This window comes from Schistocerca piceifrons, chromosome 4 (assembly GCF_021461385.2).
Source record: "Schistocerca piceifrons isolate TAMUIC-IGC-003096 chromosome 4, iqSchPice1.1, whole genome shotgun sequence".
NCBI classification, from domain to species: domain Eukaryota; kingdom Metazoa; phylum Arthropoda; class Insecta; order Orthoptera; family Acrididae; genus Schistocerca; species Schistocerca piceifrons.
The window spans coordinates 240,618,319-240,634,867 of record NC_060141.1 but is presented as its reverse complement, the minus strand read 5'-3'; the positions used below and the strand labels follow the sequence as shown (position 1 = coordinate 240,634,867).

The window sequence follows — 16,549 nt, the reverse complement described above, 5'->3', positions numbered from 1 at the left end:
TACTTTAGTATACCGAAGACGTGGTAACGACACGCTGCCTGATCGTGGATCTATGATGGATTTTTCAGTGTTGTTCCCCAAGCTTTGTGATCTCGGAACCCACACGAAGCAAACCGTTTTCAGCTTCAGCTGTCTCAGTATTCTGTGCATACTGCCGTCTGGCTGACAGTTGGTTCACTGTTACGTGTTTGTCAGCCAAAACCAGATTATGAACACCTTGAACATGGCCAGTAGTCTGTTCAGTGCTCGATCTGCCCTGGCGCTTGAAGGAAGCAAGAGAGATTTGTGGCAATGTCATCATTAGAGACAGAGCAGAAGCTCGGATTAAGGAAGGTGGGGAAGGAAATAGATCGTACCCTTTCAAAGGAACCTACCCAACATTTGCCTTAAGCGATTTAGGCAAATCATAGAAAATCTAAACAGGAATTTGAACCGTCGTCCTCCCGAATGGGAGTCCAGTGTGCTAACAACTGTAACAACATAACCTGCTTGCCGAATGATTGATTGTACTGCGATCAACAGCGTCCTCCCCATACACCTTCTTTAATCTCTTGTGAATTTTTGTCACTGGTGTAATAACACGCTGCTTCAGACGAACATCAAGTGCCGCGACCATCTTGATGGAGAGTTATGGCAGAGCGACATGTTTTACTGCTATGTGTAACGTGACGTGCTACCATCGTAGTAGGACTACTTGCAAGTCATTTAAGAGGCCCTTTGGCAACTGTGGACAGGGCTTCAAAGAAAACCACACACCCTTGTCTTTCGTGGGGAATTGTGTTACACACTGAGCTACCCATGCACGGCACAAAACGCGCCATGACAGCTCCAGGACCGTTCCCCTTTTCAATCTCAGAACCTCTTGTACGTACCTTTCTGATTAGGATATTACGGAGATATTGCTTAGCCATTAGCTGTTTAGGGAGTTGTTCCCAAGTTGACCTTTCGCACTGCAGCAGAGTACTGGATTTCTGTAAACTTACGGACAGATTAAAACTGTGTGTAGGCCGGGACTCGAACCCAGTACCTTGACATGCTGGCACGAATTCAGGCAATTCCTTCTCGATGCTTCAAAATGCCGTAGGTAATGTGCTGGAATTTAAAAACAAAGAAGGAAAAACAAAATGAAGAAGTTTTAAAATTTGTACATGGCTGGAGCAGCAACCGTAGAATAAAATCTTCTTGTAGAAATAGCAAACAGCCAATCAGTTGCAAATTGGAAGGTTTCTTAAAATCCCGTTACCATGGTTTTAACGTTTATACAAATGTCTTATTCAGAACGAAATGTAGACAACGAGACTACATGTTGAGGCAGAGGTACGTTAAAATATAGCCGAAAGGCGTCAGCCAAATATAAAATTATTATGGACGTGAAATTTTATATTTCACTGGCGCCTTTCGGCTATATTTTAACGTATCTCTCTCATAACATGTAATCCAGTTGTCTGTATTTCCTTCTGAAGAAGATGTTTTTATAAACTTTGAAATCATCGTAAAGGGGTTTTAATAAACCTTACAATTTGCAACAGACTGGCTGTTTGCTATTTCTACAAGAAAATTGAAGAAGGTTCTGCCAGCCAATTCATTACGTTGTATCAGTGATCTCTATACTAATTGGGCGTGGAGTGATTAATGCATCACGCTATACTGTTATGGGCCGGCCGTTGTGGCCGAGCGGTTCTAGGCGCTTCTGTCTGGAACCGTGCGACCGCTACGGTCGCAAGTTTGAATCCTGCCTCGGGCGTGGATGTGTGTGATGTCCTTAGGTTAGTTAGGTTTAAGAAGTTCTAAGTTCTAGGGGACTGATGACCTCGGATGTTAAGTCCCATAGTGCTCAGAGCCATTTGAGCCATTTATACTGTTGTGGCAATCCGATGGAAGGGTTTGGTTTGACAGATGCCTGGAGAATGTTTCCTGTACTATGTGTGGAGCCAACGGAGTAGGTGCTGTTGTGGTATGGAAGTGTTTTTCGCGATTAGGGTGTGGTCCGCTAGTTGCACTTAAGAAAACACGAAACGCTACGACAACATTTTACAGCATAGTATACTGCATACGGTAGAGGGACAGTTCGGAGACGATATTAATTCACCCTGTCATGTAGCAGCGTCGGTGAGGCAATGGTTTGTGGATGATAACGTTCTTGGAATGGACTGGTATGCCCAGAGATCCGAGCTCAACCTAGTGGCACACGTTTGGTATGAGTCAGAAAGCCGATTTCGCTCCAAACCACCACAGCGTCAAACATCACTGCGTTCTCCGATTTTGGCTCTTGAGGAAGAACGAACTGTCATTCCTTCACAGACATTCAGACACCTCACTGAAAATGTCCCCAGCAGAGCTCTAGACCGATAAAGGCGAAACGTGGACGCGCCTCTGTATTGATGTCCACTACTGAGTTTCCAGATACTTTTAATTATATAATGTACTTGTAGATATATTATGTTTGTCACTGTTTCGAGTGATTTAACACTAGTAGTGTAATCGAAAAGTAATGTTTCTTTCCACCTATTTGTGCTCAGAACCTTATATTTAATTACGTTTAGAATTAATTGCCAACTCATGAACCTAACGTCGATCCTCCTCTCGTCTTCCTACATTTCGTTGCTCTCTTGCGGCACTGCAACCAAACTGTAAGCAGCCTCACGAAGTTTCCTACTTTTCCACCAGTTCCACCGTCTCTCCATGCAAAGAATAGGGAATTGCCGAGTGAAATACTGATTTTGGAAGCAATTCCCTAGGCTGCGTCTAAGCCGTTTCTACGTGATTTCCAGTCTTCCGTGAGTTCTAGTCCAGAAAGATGTTCTGGAAAAGTATTAAATGAGGAAGCAGACGAGACAGGCGGAACTGAAGCTCTGAAGGTGGGAAAGGGGGGGGGGGGGGGATGAATTGTGAGTCGTGCCTGGGTAACGAAGTCGGTAACAAGGTTGTTTACTTGCAGCTTTGGCAAGTCATCTGTCACATCCGATCACTAAATCACCGAAATTACCTAGCGCTTTATTTTATCTTGCTCTATCCATTTCAACCTGTCTCTCCATATACTTTGGACGATGTATGACGCAAGGTATTTATTTACACAACAACAAGATCTCGTTCAACGGCGTGGTCATTAGGAGCGCGGCGCAATTTCGGCAGGAAACACGGACCTCGGAATTCGCCGGAAGCAATTTAACGAACCGAGAGATATCTAGATCAGAATGACCGAACGGTGATCTGAACCGGCGTCCTCCTAAGTGCGAATCATGTGTCTCACCACAACTCTAACAGGGGAATATGTCGGAAATATTCCGAACTCTCGACTTTCCACTCCAGTTTCTAGCGTCTACAGCTCCTCTCACCATCCCTAAATGACAATATGTTAACTCAAGCCGGCCGAAGTGGCGGAGCGGTTCTAGACGCTACAGTTCGGAACCGCGCGACCGCTACGGTCGCAGGTTCGAATCCTGCCTCAGGAATGGATGTGTGTGATGTCCTTAGGTTAGTTAGGTTTAAGTAGTTCTAAGTTCTAGGGGACTGGTGACCTCAGAAGTTAAGTCCCATAGTGGTCAGAGCCATTTTTTTTGTAAACTCAAATAGTAATTGTGAACTACAACTGACAATCGATATATCGATAAATAAACCCAAACCGCAATACCAACATTAAAAACAAACACGATACTAGCTTATGCACTAACTTAATACTAAGAACTGGAGTACAGTAGCTGAAAGGGGATCCGATAACGTACGTAAGAAGAAGTAAGGATTACTATAGCGATCGATTGCAAGATTGATGGTGGAGATCTGAAGCATGCCACTTGTTTTAAATATGGAGGGTTGATACCAACAAGCGATTTGAAATGAGGCGAAATTATTAACTCGGTAGCAGGAACGGCGAAGGAAGGCTTAGATTTATTGGAAATGTCATAAGAAAGTGTACCTCATCAGTAAAGGAAATCACATACATAACGCTACTGTGATAAAATCGAGGGTACAGCTCCACCATTTGGCGATCTTGTCAAGCAGACATGACAGCAGACACGCGACTAGTTCTGCGACACGCTCCTAGGATCGTAACAGGTCTGTAGAACCCATCCCACGCGAAAGGACGACAGAGATGGTCAGGAATTTAAGTGGTAGAATGACGACGTTTTTCTGGCGAAACCCTATTGAGCAAATTTAGAGAACTGGTATTCCAGGAAGAGTGTACTGCAACTCAGCTGCAAGTATCCTAAATTCTGCGTAGGGGTAATAACGTATGAGAGTTTAGTGCGCCTACAGAGGCGCATAGTGAATGCACTATGCAGGTAAGGGACAGAATGGTTTTTAGACAATACTGATGCGAAGTATCCTTCGCCACGCACTGTATGTGCGGTCGCGTGTGTGGACTAAAAAGCAGAATGGAAACGCAACTGGTCACAACTTCTCGTCCCCGTTAAAACATAGCTCATAGAAAGTCTAAATTGGTTTCTACATAACCCATTACTGTGTAGTTATAAAAGAATAATGCGTACACTATGTACCCTGCCCCACACACCGTCAGGTTGCGAACGAGGTATAATTATAGAGGTATAAGGGTGGCTTGATTGGTAAATTTCCATGAAAGAATGGAACATTTTGTTGCGCTTTCATGGTTGGTAAGCTCGAGTGTTTCAACGATCGTATAAACGATTTCAACAATGTACAGTAATCAGTTGGTTGTTGACAGCCGTCTGAATTGGACATTGTGTCAACTGCGACTGAAAATGGAGAAAAATGAGTTTTGTGCTGTTATTAAACATTTTCACTTGAAGTGTTTGAATGCCACACAAATCAAAACAGAACTGGATGAAGTTCTCGCGGACTCTGCACCCTCATTGAAGAGCATTTACTTCTGGATTAATGAATTTAAATGTCGTCAGACAAGCACCCAAGACGAAGCGCTTTCCGGCTGTCCAACTGAGGTCACCACAAAGGAAAAATGACAAAATCCATGATATGGTAATGCAAGACCGCCGAACAAAAATTCATGAGATTTCTGAGACTGTAGGGATGAGTGCATAATATGGTTCACAGTGAATTGGATATAAAGAAGCTGTGTGCGATATGGATACCGGCCGGCCGGCGTGGCCGAGCGGTTCTAGGCGCTTCAGTCTGATCCGCGCGACCGCTACGGCCGCAGGTTCGAATCCTGCCTCGGACATGGATGTGTGTGATGTCCTTAGGTTAGTTAGGTTTAAGAAGTTCTAAGTTCTAGGGGACTGATGACTTCAGATGTTAAGTCCCATACTGCTCAGAGCCATTTTTTTGTGGATACCGCGATTGCTCACAGTCGGCCGAAAGCGTATCCGGTACAGCACTTCAGCACAATGTCTGGCGATGTTTAATCACAATCCACAAGACTTTTTGTTCCAATTTGTGAGCTGGATTTATCATTACACATCAGAATCAGAAGGGCAGTCAAAACAGTGAACAAAGGCTGGTGAAGGTGTACCGAAGAAGACATAGACCATTTTGTCAGTTTGTAAGGTGATGGCCACTATTTTTTGAGGTTCCCAGGGCATAAATCGCGTACATTACTTGGGAAAAGGCAGAACCGCAATCGGACCCTATTATGCTTCATTGCTGGATCGTTTGAATCCTGAGCTGAGTGAAAGAAAGACGAAGGTTGGCACGCAAAGAAATGCCCTTTCACCAGGATAATGCACCATGCCACACATCAGCGATAATGACAAAAGTGCATCAAATGGGCTTCGAATTGGTTCCTCATTCATCCTATTCTCCAGACTTAGCCCCAAATTACTTCTTTTTGTTCCCTAACTTGGAATTTTGGCTTGCTGAGAAGAAATTTTCATCAAGTGAGGAACTGATAGTTGCAGTCAATGAGTATTTTGCAGTTTTTGACATATCATATTTCTTCAATGGAATGAAAAAACTGGCTGATCACTGGACCAAGCGTGCATCCCTCAAAGGAGACTATGGCAAAAAGTAAGGTGAATTGTTTATGAAACAACCATTTTCCTTGCTTTTTTACCAGGCTTGTCAAACGACTTTTGTAAAGCCAGGTGATGAAAAGAGGTACAGCAGTCCCAAAAACCACTGAGCTAGTTTCGGTGCCCAAAATCTATCTTCGTTTGGAATTACACACACCAACATACAAAGGCACACGCACACACACACACACACACACACACACACACACACAGTAATTTAATTCTTCTGGAAGAGGAGCACCGTACGTGAAATGTGCATCGCTGAAAAACCAGTGAAAAAATGACTGTTCGCATTTTATTTTTGCTTCAGCATCAAGAATTAATTTCACTTACGTTTGCTTCCGGATGTCCTTCTACGTGCTCCTGAAAACACGCTAAAGTTTAACTTAAAGAAGGGTGCATATCAGCGATTACAACTTTGAGGCTGACCAAGACTCGAACCTGGGCGCTTGCCTTCGAGTCCTTGTCAGGTACTCGGTTTTAATCAGCCAGAATGTTTCAAAACAGCGCACATTCCGCTGCAGAGTAAAAGGTTCAGTCTAGTACAAATCGCAACTGATTACTGTTTGATAACCAGTTTCGGTAATATACCCATCCTCAGACCAATTTCATACCAACGGCGACATGGCACCTGTTATCAACCCAAAGATTGGTTTGAACACCACAATGCTCTCCTAAGTATGGTTGTTCCTTCCTCCAGCCTTTGAGTTGATTTACGCAGCCAGTGCAACTCGACGTTTTTCACATTACGAAATAACTACCAAAGATAAAAAAAGAGGTGTAGTTGACAGTACCGACTGTGGATAAAAGTTAGTACATTGGAATCTGTAGTCTGGCAGTTACAAACTAATTTGACGCTGTGTTGTATTTTCTAGATGGATTTACTTCCTCGATGTTGCCGCCTCACCATTCAAATTGAAATGGCCTGCAGAAGGTTGTACAACAGAAAACCGTTAATGAGATACAGTAAACTGCGATTCTGATAGTCAACAGCTGCTGTTCCTTAGATACTAGGTATAAAAATCGCTAGATCTTCCTCGGTGGGACAATCTCATATTTTGTTACAGGTGTACGTTGGTGGTTAAAGGACGCCTGCTCTGTTTGTGGAGCGCGTTTTTCTTCCGTTCCCAGCTGCAGTGGACGCGTCTGCATATTGATGAAGCACTCGGCGATTGTCGAATCGTTTATCAGTGCACCAGAAATGAAAAACCGAAGTTGAAAACTTGGATACCGTCTTACCAGATTTCCGAAAGGCGTTCCACACTGTATCACATCGCCAACTACCACGTAAGATAGGATCGTGCCGAGATGCGTGAATGGCGATATGTGAATGGCTGAATTTTTTTTTTCACTAATAGGACCCAGTAAGTTGTACTGAACTACGAATGTTCAACAGGAACGGAAGTAATAGCGGGTGTGGCCCGTGGAAAGCAGTAGGACATCTTTTGTTCTGAATGTACTGCACATCAGCGATTTATCAGAAGTGTCGGCAGCACCAACAATTTGTTCGCTGACGTTGCTGTTGCCGTAGGCATATCCAGAGGGGCATATCCAGAGGGGCTACAGTTTAACCTCCCCCAGAACCACACCTGTTCCTTCTTAATTTAAAGAGGGAGAGAGAGAGAGCTACATTCTTTGTAACACAGCTTTCACACTTAACAATCTCTAAAATATTCTCGCTATATTGTAGTTGGTATTATAATAGATTACAGAAATACCTTCGTTTGCTGCGATGTGGTGCATCTGGAAAAGAAATCTCATACAAGACGCTAGTACGTCCAGTCTTAGAGCATTTCTCATGTATTTACAGTGCTTACCAAGTAGGCGTGCAAGCCAGTTGTCCTACGAAAGTCTACTTACAAAGTATAAAGAACCAATAAGTGAAGAATATAGAGGTGTTATTGAGTCCCCTGAGTATCGCTCCCGTAGGAGCCGTGACAAGGTTAAACTTATAACAAAGGCATTCCTGCTCTCCATTCGCGATTGTAACGGGAAGGAACCCTAACATGTGGTACCACGCTAAGTACCCTAGACCATGAACTTCTTAGTGCTTTGCAGCATATGTATTCAGGGCGTGCTGGAGGAATCGTCAGTATTCAGGGACACGACATGAACGACCATTCAAGAAAAAATGTCGAGTCAACATGGGCTCCAAAATGCATCCCTTAAGTACAACGAGCATTTATTCGTCTTCGAGACTGTGAAACAAATCTCTTCTATCGCCAAGTTCTTTGCCTTCCACACTTTGAGAGATTGTTCTATGACCAAAAACAAGAAAAAGTCGAGTAAACATGTGCTCTAAAACGCATACCTTAAGAGCTGTTGTGAGCACTTGTTCATCATCGCTACTGTGAAAAACATCTCTTCTAAAGAACAAGTGCTCATGGCTCTTATGATAAGCATCTTAGAGTCCATGTTTACGAGGCTTTTCTGTTTCGAATGATCGTTCCTATCATACTGACCATTCTCCCCGCGACACTACATGTAGATGTACAGCAGAAATCGAAAGAATTCGGATTTTGGTGCTAGGACCATAGCAGATCGGTGTGGCCCATAGGGAAGTGTAGGAGAGATGCTACAAGAACTTGGACGGGAATGTTTCAAAGAAATGCGACGGTGCTCTCGATAAATGCTACCCAGTTTATTCAGAAACCGGTATTCTATGAAGTCTGAGGCAGCTCTGATGCCTCGGTAATATATATGTAAGGTAATATGTAAGGTAAGAGGGAGATTACAGCGGATACAGAGACATAAAGCCATTTTCCCTCGCTCAGTATGCAAATGCAATGGGACTGAATTAGCTCTAATATTGGTACGATTTATCTTCGACCACGAAAAGTACAGTGGATCGCGCTGTACATGTAATGCGGGTAGCTGCACGGTGTGTTGCAGGAGCTGTAACGCGGGCTTACCTGAGTAAGGCGAGATGTGTAGGTAGCTATGAGCTGCTGTGTGTGTCGTGTGGCTCGACCGCTGCTGCTGCTGTCGTCTCGCCGCTTCGCTGCTCAGAGTCCGTCTCCAGTGGGCTAGGCGGGTGCAGCCGGCACAGTGGAGAGCGTCGTATTGATCGGCGCAGCCGCCAGACTGCGCACGAGGCGCCGCCCCAGCGCCCTACCTACTTGGGGGTGGTATGGGGAGGGGTGGGGTGGGGGCCCGGCAGCGGCGGCCGCTGGACCGCAGCATCAGCTGTAGCTGCTGCCATCTGCCGCCGGCGGCGCCAACTCTTCCAGGTCACGTACACAAAGCCAGAGCGAGCAGCACACAATACAACACTGCGCAACACAACACTCCAGCGCCCGTGGCGGCGCCGGCAGCTGGAGCTGGAACACACGGGCGTGCCTGTCTGTGCATAGACTGGAAACGAGCGCCGAGTTACCCTCCAGCGGCACCATCATTATGCCGCCGCAATGATTTTATTGTTCTCTCTGCTGGCTGCTCTACGTAATGAGTGAACACTTTCAACGGCCTCCGTCACTATGTTAGCCAAGTTTTTTTTTTTTCCTTTCCTGATCGGCATTCTACAAGTTTCGAGGGCGCTTCCTCTCGCCAAGAATTTTTTACACGTGCTACAATGCATGCGAACAATTTTCCAAAAGTAATAGCTGAACAGCCCTACAGTTGGTTCACAGCAAAGAGATGCAGTCTAAATCTCACAAAGGCTTGCATGTTACAATTCCATTCAAACAAAAATTACCGCCGGCCGGGGAGGCCGTGCGGTTCTAGGCGCTACAGTCTGGAACCGAGCGACCGCTACGGTCGCAGGTTCGAATCCTGCCTCGGGCATGGATGTGTGTGATGTCCTTAGGTTAGTTAGGTTTAAGTAGTTCTAAGCCTAGGGGACTGATGACCTCAGATGTTAAATCCCATAGTGCTCAGAGCCATTTGAACCATCACAGTTCATCGCATTTGCTAGTTCTCGCATAGAATGAGGTGATTCATTGTGGATTAAGGCTCGTATCTAGTGAGGCGGGGTAGGGGTGGGGGGAGGCAAACTGAGGCATCTTCCCCGGGCGGCAATTTTAGGGGGCGGCAAATTCATATTCTTGAAGAAAAAAAAAAACCTTGTGTCACAAAGAGCCTAGCATCCAGCGCACATTGGTCTATCGATTTTTTATCTGATACTGTGTGACATTGAAACACATCCCAGTTGGTTTTAGATATTTTTGAACACATTTTAAGTTGATTTCTGAAGGAATCATAAGTTGATTTTTGAATTTGTGCATAGTGTAAGTGATGCCTCTGCCAGGGGAATCCCCATCGCATCTAGAAATAAAAAAAAAAAAATTCCCGTAGACAAAAGGGGGTGGGGCTATACCAAGTGAACCGAGTAAACTCGAACGGGCGAATGCCAATTGCTGTTTGTTTATGTGGTTGATTGGGTGTGCGAATGATCAGCATTGTTATAATTACTAACGAAATCCATAGATTCAGACTACCAGAGTGGAAATAAACGACTAATAGGAATAACAGGTAAGAAAGTTTACATATTATCTTCTCAGTGTATCTTTTTTTTTTTTTTTTTTTTTTTTTAAAATTTCTAAGGGCCCAACTGCTTAAATCATCGGTCCCTAGACTTACACACTACTTAAATTAACTTATCCTAAGAACAACACAAACACCCATTCCCGAGGGAGGACTCGAACCTCCGGCAGGAGGGGCTGCGCAGTCCGTGACATGACGCCTCAAACCGCGTGGTCACTACGCACGGCCCAGTGTATCCAAGAAAATGAAATTTTGACACAAAATTTTTGCCAGATTCCCGGTTAGCAGCCACTTTAAGTTCTGTTCTCGGGATACCGCGGAAAACACCGCCTTGTTCGAACACGTAATAACACATAACCGGAGAATAAACGCGGGATAACTGAACCTGTGATTCTGGCAGCGTTAACGAAGCTAAGCGGAGAAAAAGTTTTCACAGTGGCAGCAATAGTTACAGAATTAATGATGACAAGATTGTTTGTTAGAACGAGGAAGGAGAAGAAACGGGGACATCACACAAATTATGTGGAAGAATATGACGATTCCAAATTTATATAAACATTTCGTACCACTACTTTTCGATCTAGTGCTTGAGAAACTGGAGCGTATGGATGAAATACGAAACTATTTCCTAACATAAAACTTTTCGCTTGTAGTAGGCCTAATAGGCATTTGATATTGGTACTTCATGAATTATTTTCTGTATTGTTATTTGTGTAAATGAGGTAGACAAAAATGACCATTTGTGCCAAAACAGTCTCAGTTATTTGGCATGTTACAATTGCTGCAAAATTAGAAAGGCCTATTTCGTTTTATTTAGAAGACAGTGGCAAAATATACGTAATCAAATTGTATTAACAGATTTTTCAGTATGAGACAACAACATTTTGATTTGTCAAGTGGCAAAACGTTTGACGAACTTTGATGTAGTAATACATTCTTTCACAGAAAGGAAAGCACGTCGTGTAAAGTTGTAGCAAGATTAGAGAGAAAAAAAATTGCTGGGACCTAAGGGTTGAAGAAATGTGTACTATCTTGCTTATCTCTTGGCTTTATTGGTTTTATGTTTCCTGTACTTAATTTTATGTAACACACAAGGGAAAGTTATTAGCTAATAGGCAAAAAAGAGTGCAGATTTTCAGAGGAATTTATATTCCCCCGATCACAAATAATTCCACCCAGTATCAATTGTGAGCTTTTTTTTAAGGGGGATAGGATATCAAAATGGTCGACTGGGAGCATGATAGGGTCCACAGGACATTTTAATTTCCACTGTCCTGAATATAGGTTTGATGAATTCCATTACAAAATATAGATATTTCAATTCCACAGAGCGAAATACAGTGAAGTGCGATTGAAGAATGTTGTGTGGAGAGGCATGGCTCTGAACTTTGGCACACTTACATTTCCTCGAACATATATGTTTTATATATCAAACTCTTCAAAAAGACGTGCACTACAAAATAAACGTACCTTTTAAAAATCAATTTTTTAAAAAAAATTTGACGTCTTCTTTCAAACGTCGGGTGGGGGGGGGGGGGGGGGGGAGGGGGGAAAGGGGCGCCTCTTTCAAGTTTTTGCCCTGTTTCGGAAATAGCGTAGATCCGGGGCTGGATTAATGCGTTTAAACGATCTTCATCAAACCCCGAAGGTCTTCCTGAACGTGGAGAGTCACTAATGTCAAGACGATCGTCCTTAAAAGAGAAAACCATTTTCTTTCCGTGCTCTGTCCAATAGCACTATCCCCATAAACAGCCAAAAGTTTTTTTGGTTTCCTCCGCTTCAGTCACTCCTCTATTCAACTCAAACTGAAGAATATGTCTCGGAAATGTTCCGAATTCTCTACTTAGCACTCAATTTTCTATCTATAGCTCGACTCCTTGCCTCCAAATGACAAAATGACAATATGTAATCTTAAAGAGCAACAGTGAACAACAAAAAAAAAGGCAATCGACAGATAAACCCATAGTAATCAGAATGCCAACACTCAAAACAGAAACGCTACAAAATCATGCAACAGCCTAATAGGTGCAGATAAACTAAACTAGAAGATCAGTTAAAACTGTTTTGCTCTATAAAATGTCTTTCATTGTGTCGACCTGGGGACATGGGTGTTCGTTTGTTGCAGCCTCCAGTCCGAAGAGTGGTTTAACGCAGCTCTCCATGCTATTCCATCCTATGCAAGCCTCTTCTTTGCATGATTACTGCAACCTACATCCATTCGAACCTCGTTACTGTACTTGTGCCATAGTCTTCAGCTACAAATATAGGCGTCTACACATCAACACATTACCAAATTGGTGATTCCTTGATTCCTCATGATGTTTGCTGTTAACTAACCTCTTCTTTTAATCAAATTTGGCCATCTAATTCTCAGCATTTTTCTGTAGTGTCGCTACATTTGACACTCTTTTATTATCTTCTTGTCACTTCTGTAAAGAACTATTTTCCAGAGATACAGATTGAGAAGGAACTTCCACATTAAAAGTTTAAATATACCTTTTTTTCAATTATTTTTACTCCCCCAAACCCAAAACTCTTCTCTCAGTACCTCATTTCCTAATTCAATTGCCTCGGCATCTCCAGATTTATTCGACTACACACCTTTACCCTGATTTTGTTTCTGTTTATGTTCGTTTTATAACCTCTTTCCGAGACACTATCCGCTCCTTCCAAGTGGCCTTCCAAGTCCTTTACAGTCTCTGATAGACTTACAGTGCCATCGACAAACCTTAAAGATTTAATTTCTTCTGCCTGAACTTCCCAAATTTCTCCTTGTTTTACTTTACTGCCGAATAACATGAATAAGCTGCAAGCTTGTGACTCTCTATTCTTTACCGCTGCTTACTTTTCATGTCTAGGAAAAAAAATTAGGTATGGCTTTCAAAGCGAGGGATTAACTAATATTATTAAAGAAATAATCCCCTGTGAGATTTGTCAGCTGCCATCTGGCTCGTCCCCAGGATGGGTAGGGAAATGCCCGGCAGATATGCAAGGTAGGTGTGAAACAAAATACCACACGCGGACGAAAATCGTTGCTACGTCTAATTTGGAGCAAGCGGTGTGTGCTGAGCGTCTGTTCACCAAGAGGTGCATCTGTAAACATGCTCCAGGAACTCACAGTCCCTGATTCTACACCTAGAAAATTGATGACAAGCAAACGTGACTCGTGCAAATAACACATAATTACCCAAGGTGGACCATTCACCCATTCTACAGTGGGATTCTAGGGAGCTTGGACTTACGAGAGGGCAAGTCGGAGTGCTCTCTAAACTTCCATGAAGAGCACACACATTCATTGGCACTTTCAACTTTCAGACACTCATTTGAGCAGGAAAGCAACACAATCTCACAACAGAACTCATTAAGCAGAAAATCCAAATTCTCGCCCTGCAAGAAACACGCTTCATAGATTCAGAAACGATAGACTACAATAATTATAGAATCTTAAAAAGTGGAACAAACAAGAAAATGGGCAAAGGAGCAGCTCTATTTGGGATGACCTTCGTTGTAGACAAAGTTTTGGATTCTGTAAAAGATACGAAGCTCAACAACAACCGACTTATGACCTTAAGAATCAAACACACAAACAAAAACTACACCTATATTAACGTACATGCACCAAAGAATGGTGACACTGAAAAAGAGCCCGAAGAAACAGAAAGGTTCTGGGAAGTTGAAACAGTGATGGCGTAAAGTCCAAAAGATGATGAGAGAATTCTATTCGATGATTTTAATGCCCAAATTGTCAGGGAACGCATGGAAGACTATTCGGCTCAGAAGGTCGCCAATAAAAATGGTACATGACTCGTTGAGTTATGCCAACAAAACAATCTGAACATTACCTCAAGTTCGCTTTGGGAAAAGCCCAATGGCGATGGCGACCACCTATCCATCATTAAGAAGAATTTCAGATTGATCACATGGCAATATCGTACGATTAGGAAAAATAAATTCACGATGTGCAATTACGAAGACATGCAAACACTTATTTGGACCATTATTTAACCAGAATCAAAATTAAATTCACACCCAAAAGAAAATTCAACGGGAAAATGTAGTAATCTCAAAATTTGATCTACAGAAAATCAAGGACTCTAAAATAACAGAAAAATGGAATGAACAGCCAGCAGAAGACTGGGAGAAATTTCAAACTAAAATCAACGAAGTAGTGAAAGATTTGCTTCGTCATCACAAAAATCCTTAACACCCATGGCACAATCAAGACTGTGAAAATGCACTGGAAGATAGAAAAAAGGCATTTCAAAATTACAATTGCAACAAATCAGAAAAAAAACCATAGAAGAAATTTCTCGAAGTCTGAAAACAGTTATCAAGATTTTAAGACAAAACAAACGGATGTATGTCAATAAACAACTGGAGTCAGTTGAAGACAACTTCAAAAAATTACAACACACACGATTTCTACGAGACCTTTGGGAACCAAATCAAAGGTTACTCGCCACAGAACCGATGCTTTCGAAAACAAGTTGGTAAAATTAGTCTTTACAAATAAAGAAAATTTCTAACAACCAGTCACATATTTTTCACAGCTTTCAAATTGTCCGGAACCCCAACGAGAGATTCCCGAAAACATATCCAGAAATCACAACAGAAAGTTCGTCACCACCAACACGAGGTGAAATTTATTCACACATCAAGAAACTTAAAAACAACAAAGCATCAGGGGTAGGACGAAATTGTGGCTGAACACTTGAAACATTTAGGCACAAATTCACTCAAAGAAATTACACAAATAATCCGAAACATTTGGCAAACCGAAAAGACCTGGATGACTGGAAATTTGCTCTAATGCCTCCAACAAGAGGCAAATCAGATGTAAACAGTTGTAGAGAGATCTCCCTTTACCGCTCATCTACAAAATTCTATTAGCTTGTCTCTTGAATAGTGTACGAAAACTATTAGAATCCAAATTAGCAGAATGTTAGTCAGGATTCAGACCGAACGGGTCATGCTCGGAACAAATTTTTAACCTCAAAACCGTACTCAAAATGGGAGCGCTCAGACAGAAACCTCTAGTATGCACAATCGTAAGTTCCAAAAAGACATAAGACTCGGTAGATAGGCCCTCAGTATTCCAAATTTTAGAGGAGAGGGGATTAGATCTCAAAACTCGTAAAATAACCATTAACAGGCACAAAATCTAAAGTAAAATGTATGGGGGAAATCTGAGAGCCCTTTGACATTCAAACAGGTGTGAGACAAGGAGTTGGTCTCTCTCGTTTTCTGTTCAAGATCATTCCTGGACAAGGTTATCGAAGGATGGGAGAAATAACTCAAGAAAAGCCAGTCCTACTGGAGTTTCCGAAAAACAACCCCAACACATCATATCTCGCATTTGCGGGCGACCTGGTGATACTTGCAGAGAACGAAGAGACGGCTGTCGCAGACAGCTCGAGACACTTAAACGATGTGCGGAAAAAGTAGGGTTATAAATCTCAACTGAGAAAACTGAATTCTTATGTTCAAAGACAGAATCACAAGCCTGAAAAATATGGTAAAATCAGTAGCGTCCCTTACTTTAAATATCTCGGAGAATTGCTCTAACCGTCAGGGTTTAAAAAAAATCTCACAGCAAAACCACCTCCAGAAAGTCAAAAAAGAATAATGGTTAGTGCAAAACCTCTACAATGAAAAAATCCGTGTCCAAACAGACAAAAAATCGGCACTACAGCACAGTCATAAAAACAACAGCCCTATATATAAGCGAAACGCTGACTTAACAGGAAACACGAACTTTAAGAAATCAAAAAAGGTGAGGGAAAGATCATTAGGAAACTTTTGGGAGCAAGACATACCTAAGATGGTTACAGGCTATAATCAGTCAAAACAACAGAAAGTTTCCAAACATCGAAATTGACATTAAGAAAAGGCGAATGAAATTGTTTGGATATCACAACAGAGTACCAGGAAAGCGACTGACAAAAAGGATAACAAACCATGTTAACTTGAGAACTCAACACGTTGGCTGAATGAAGTCCGAAAGGACTTCAACAGTGCAAACATAAAAGACCAACTGACATTTTAGAAAGAGACATCTTCAGACGCAAAGAAGACAAATGGGAAGTTACATCAGAGCCACCAAAACAAGAACAGTACAGACT

The 16,549-nt window shown here is 42.5% G+C and overlaps 1 protein-coding gene across 1 annotated transcript in view; it reads right to left on the bottom strand.

Annotated features, from left to right (window-relative positions):
• The window catches only part of LOC124794806, a 165,081-nt gene extending 156,050 nt beyond the window's left edge, over positions 1–9,031 (bottom strand). The window contains exon 1 of the mRNA XM_047258462.1: positions 8,858–9,031. The gene's annotated coding sequence lies outside the window, so the exon portion shown is untranslated. The remainder of the gene's footprint in view (positions 1–8,857) is intronic.
• Positions 9,032–16,549: the final 7,518 nt, after the last annotated feature.